At 37.9% G+C, this 5,923-nt stretch overlaps 1 non-coding gene across 1 annotated transcript; it reads left to right on the top strand.

Moving 5' to 3' along the window:
• The first annotated feature begins 1,365 nt into the window (after positions 1 to 1,365).
• On the top strand, positions 1,366 to 1,437 carry Trnaa-cgc (transfer RNA alanine (anticodon CGC)). The gene has a single exon. It is a non-coding gene; the product is annotated as a tRNA-Ala (tRNA).
• Positions 1,438 to 5,923: the final 4,486 nt, after the last annotated feature.

The raw sequence follows: 5,923 nt of genomic DNA, 5'->3' as shown, positions 1-5,923 counted from the left end.
AAGTGCACAGAATTCAATTTCACCTTAATAGCTTAATTGGTTTCTATTTAGCAACTTTACTGCAATACTGGATTGTTCACTTCGATAATGTTTACTTCTTCAGAAAACATACTCTTGCCCAAGATAGTGAAATTGGAGAAAATTATATTGATCGCTAATTATATATATATATATATATATATATATATATATATATATATATATATATATATATATATATATTGTTATGGGTTTTTAGTACTTCTTTCTAGGCTCAATACAACGTCAACTCAAACTATAGGCTATTCTTCAAACGGTGCTGTTTTTCGCAGAAATCATCGCTCGATAAGAAATGTGTTAAAAGTGGCATTGTAATCTTAGAGTTGTTTCTTGTGATTCTATATTAGATATTAAATGAACTGCCCACACGCATATCCTTCGTTCGCCCTCTCTCCCCCTCATCATCATCATCATCATCATCATCATCATCATCATCATCATCATCATCATCATCATCATCATCATCATCATTTTGTCATCGCAAGTCAAACTGTCGACGCTGTTCACTAGCTGTTGGCAAGCATCTTGAGGACCGATGGTCGACGTCTCTGAAGCAATTTGATGACTCAGTTATGACGGCTAAACACCAGTGATGCAAACTGTGCAATTCTTCCATGACTCGATAATTGATACTTAAATTCGCAAAGGGTGAATATACAGATAATCCCTGTCTTATAAAACACTCGAGATATTAACCTATCAACATATCTTTCTTCAACTTAGATGCCAATGACGGATGTCCCACAGTGTAGGCTTTCAGCGATCATCTTAAATTCAGGTGTGAAAATTCGTTGCTCTGAATTATCCTGCCATTGCCATGGCGATCATAAGATTATCACTATTTTGCGCTTGACATGACTGCGGCACGGAAAAGAGTAACAAACTGTCTTGATTGTAAAAAGATTACAAACCTTCGCACACACAACTCGACTCAAATATATACCATACATATATCATACATATATATATATATATATATATATATGATAGATATCGTCATTTTACATCATTTGAGTGCATACGATTGCAAGCAAAGCGTTGTCAAGGTAACAATGCACCTGGGTTTAAATTCGTTTGTCAAAAGTAATGATTTTCGCAAAGTCTGTGTTGATAAACTCAATGACCTTTTAACAAAATTTATAGATAGAACGAGTGAATCGGTGGAAAGATGGGAGGCATATAATTATTCCTTTGTGGCATGATTTGGGAAAACAAACATCAAAATGTAAGGCTTCCGAGAATTCTGAATGAAATAAGCAGCGTCTAAAAGTAAAGACAAGCTCCACTTAATATTATTCGAACAGCCCCGCTACGACGGTCGTGGAGGGGGATGTAGCTCAGTGGTAGAGCGCTCGCTTCGCATGTGAGAGGCCTCGGGTTCAAACCCCGACATCTCCATAGCAGGTACGCATTATTTTTTACCGCTTGTTACGAAGTAACTGTTTTGAGAGACAAAACTTGTGAGACCAGCATGCAGGAAGATTGCAATTTTAATCACGGCCCCTCAACAAGCCGTAGCTTAATTTATCGGAAAAGAGGGAAATATGTGAACAATTTGATTGAATCGTCTAATGAAGTTTCTTTAAAATAAGTCAGATTAATTTTAATGTACGACCGTGCTAATTATCCCTTCTCAAACGCATTTTGCGAATGTAACACTGTTTTGACTCAGAGAGTGTTTGTTGACGTCACTAATAATCTCCGATTTGAAACCAGTTTAGAGACCTTGGCAGGAAGCCCGTGTTTCACATCCGGGCCAGCAAGTATGAGGAACAAAAACCCATCCGGTTCAATCAGCTACACCGTAACATTTCCGCGATCGAGCTAAAACTTCTTCAACAACGGTTATGTTTAAAGTTAATTTTTTTACAAAATTACGGGGATCCACGATAATTTACATGTCTTCAACACTCAGCCTCGTTCTGACACACTTGAATCTCTATGCGTCCTATGATCATCGCCTAACTGTTCCGTCGCCTGACTCCATTCAATCGCCTGTCTCCAGTTTTCTCATAACTGTTATCAGCCCGGAAAAAATTCCACCGCACTTCTTCCTCCTTTTGGTATTCATCTGACTAATTTCCGAACTATATTTAATTTTCAAAAACCATTGCTCATCGCATAAAACATCCTATTTAGTGATCTCTTCTGCAACACAGCGTTAAACATTTTATTTTTTCCAAACGCTTCAAAAGGAATGATAAATTGACATTGAAAGCGTCATAACTACCCCTGAACTTTACACAGCGGAGTTCTTTTCTGTGAAGAATATTCAGATTGCCACATTTTAAATCAAAAGTGTGGTGAACAGACAATGATCCAGAATGAACCCCGGGGACAATTTTTGGAGTGCCCCAAATGTTTACCATAGTGTTGTTGTCCGCTGCTCGCGTGGACTCGGTTTGGAGCCTGTGCGGTAATGACGTTTTTACTGGCTTAGTTTTGCGAGAATCGAAAATATTTGGGTTTTTTTCTCAAGAAACGTAATGGAAGGTATTGCATATTTAATTTCAAATATTAGTAAAATTTGTTTCTGTAGACCAAACTTTTGCATTGTGACCCCTGGTTAATCTGGGTTGCAAAAAGAGAATAGTTAAAATTTGCTAGAGAAAGGTTTGAACTTAAACTTCTGTTGAGCGCGTGCTACCGTAAAATTTCAAAATGTGTAGAATACTTTTAGCACATTTCTTTTTTTTTCCATCGACGACGAAGCAAACATCATCTGTATACACTAATTCCCTTTAACTTCTCGGTATTTACCTCTCTGCATAGCCGTAAAGGTATGCTCAGGGCTATTAGCTAATGCGCAAAAGCAATAAAAATTATTATTCTGTGAAAATGTCGAAAGTCACAGCTTGTTGTTGTTGTTGTTGTTTTTGTTTTTCTTGTTGATTGTGGCCATCATCGAGAATCGATCGATACATTTTTCGGATGTAAATCGTATGCGTCCACTACTACAAGTATAGGACATCCATGTTCAGCCCTACTATTAGCAGCAGAGAAGAGTTGAATACCTGTCGTAATTGTCGTCGTCGTTCGTAAACTGAATCTAAAAATTCTGACATTTCTTTAAAAACAAAAGAAGCAGATACTGTTCTGGATAACCTGGATAACCTCAGTCAGGTTTTTTTTTTCAAATTATGGTTCAATTAAATCTTACATTTTTGGGATATTTCTCTAATTTGGGTTCTCATAACATTCATTCTGAAACTGCCGATTTGTTTCATTGTATTTTCGATGGAGTCATATGCGAGTGAAAACGAATCTGATTTCACTCAGCTCACACTATTACCCCGATGGTATATTTTTCAGGTTTCGTAAATAGCAACTTTTGTCCAAAGCTCTTTACGATAGTTATTGCTGTGATGTTTGATATTATATGAACGATGTCCCGATTTAGTTTTGGAGAAATTCAGTCACACAAGCAAAGTTGCGAGCTTCAAATGGTCAATATTCTTTCACTATATGATGCTGGGATTCTGTTTACTTGGATCTGACAATTTTATTTATTTATTTTTAATCATTTCTCGAGATATTAAAGTATAAGTACATTAACCATAGGGTCTCTTATAAAAGTACTGATCGTGATTTTATCCATGTCGTTTTGTTTGTTTTGTTTTGTTTTTTTGGGGTTTTTTGGGGGTTTGCATTTGTTTTTTGTTTATTTTGTTTTAGGCTCCATTCAGAAACAAGCGCACAAGTGAATATTTTCAAAAACTTACTCAAATGTAAAAAACTGAACAGAGGTTAAAAATACAGGGTACTTAAAATAAGTTGTGGGCTTGTGCACCTACAATGTTCACCGGCGTCTCTGCACTGCGCGTTCATCCCACGGAATCGTCGTTGCAATGGCGAGCTGTCTATTCTAAACATCGCAGTCTTTGAATGTCCAATAGAATTACATTTGAAGACTGAACGTCACTTTATGCATCACAGACTGGGAAGAGAGGGGGAATACTAAGAGACACGGATCTCGAACGGTCATCGCTTCTCTCCGTGTGTTATTTTTCTCGCCACGGTTTATGCACTTCCCTCTGATCAGACGCAGCGTTTGAACCGTCCGCTAACAAGTTCTATCCTATACCAAAGTGGATGCCCATAACATCGAATTCCCGCTGTGCTCGACTTGGGCGTGTACAAATTCCAGCTGTCCCCAAGTTGTCTCCCCTGGCAACTGAACCAAGCATCCTCAACACTTCGCACTTAACAGAGAGCCACGCTGAGCGAATTTTGAAAGCAAAGTTTGCTTGTCTATTAAACTTAATTAACAGATTGTCTCAGGCAGTTGTGGTACGCATTATGTTCAGGAGCCGAATGTGTAAAGTCTGGATCCATGGAATTAGTATTCTACTACTCATCGTACATGAGCGTTCAGTTTACGGAAGTACGTATCTCGACAGAGAACGTTTTAAGGTAGAATGCGCCTCGGGGACAGATATTCGGAGTTTCAAACTTTTACAATTCTTTTCTGATATACCACTTGTGAGGTCTCATTTCGAAGTACCTGGAATAAGAAAGACTTTCACCGTCTTAGTTTTTTTTGAAAAATCGAAAATTTTATTTTTCTCCATAGAATTAACGCAGGGATGGCGGCCATTTTGAATTTCAAATATGGGTAAAACTTGAATAATTTGTTTCTCTAGTACCAAAACTTGTACTGTAACCCCTGATTTTTATTCTTGATTTTGAAAGAGAATGGTTGAAAGATTCTTTGAGGAAAGTTTCAGCAAAAGTTTTTAAGTCTTTCACTTTCGAGGCGCATACTACCTTAAACTTTAGCTCATACCATGTAAAGCAAAGTTACAGACGCTATTCTCAAATTGGTTATTAAAAGTAATCTAATAAGATTTCAAATGGTAAAATTTAATCAGAATTTAATTAGATTCAATCAGAGCGGCAATTTACCTAAAATTTAACGATATTTCAAAGTCAAAATAGCGCCATTTACTGTGGGAAAAATTAAGGAGAAAAAAGCTAAAATTCCACTTTGTGTGCACGTTGTCGAAAAATTCTACGCAAGCTGTCAGATTTTGTGTGCCCGAAAATTTGTTCCAAGAGTGCGTTCTCTCTCTTATAACAAGCTGAAGTGCGCAGCAGCATGTCGATAGGGTTGGTAGTTGCAAATATGCAACTGAGAAACTGTTGAGAAATCGGAACACTAAACGCTGAACGATCATTTTTTGGAACATGCAATATAAAATGATGTCACTTAACCGCGTAATCTCTATGCGGACCTGAAAGAAAACAATCATTCGTTGGCATTTCAAAAATGAAATACATTTGTTGACGGGCAAACTCTTTCCGATGCCATCGTATGATTATGTAACAAGGCTCTTACAAAAAACCCTTCGTTGTGCCAGAAACATTGTTGTCTACTCTCTTCATTAGCAAACAACAAACAATTCAAAATGGCTGCCATCCCTGTACTAATTCTATGGGAGAAAAGAATATTTTCTTGCTAAGAGCTTTAAAATGAGCCCCCCCCCCCCCCCAGTAGTGATAGACCAGAAAAGTATTGTAAAAAATTGAGAGTCCGGAATATCTGTCCCCGTGGCGCATTCTACCTTAAACACGGGAGGAAGCTTTCACCCCACATGCCAAAGTACGCGTCATCGTGTCTCTTAGCAACGGTGCTGACAGGGATCCGGTTGCTAAGTGAGCGGACGCACCGTCCGTGTTGAGGATCGAATGCACGTTCGGATGGATGCGGGTCATTGGACGAGTCTCGAATCGGCTAATAGGGAAATAATAACCGCGAGATTGGAACTATGGAAACGGAAATACGGCGTATTTATTTTTTTTTCTTTTATCAAACCAAGATTAAGGTTTAAATGGGTTATTTTTCTTATCTTCCTCTGGATATCTACTTCAGTTCCTCTTTGTT

Source organism: Ptychodera flava, chromosome 16, assembly GCF_041260155.1.
Source record: "Ptychodera flava strain L36383 chromosome 16, AS_Pfla_20210202, whole genome shotgun sequence".
Classification (NCBI taxonomy): Eukaryota; Metazoa; Hemichordata; class Enteropneusta; family Ptychoderidae; genus Ptychodera; species Ptychodera flava.
The sequence above is the reverse complement of the archived record's forward strand: the minus strand, read 5'-3'. Positions and strand labels throughout refer to the sequence as shown.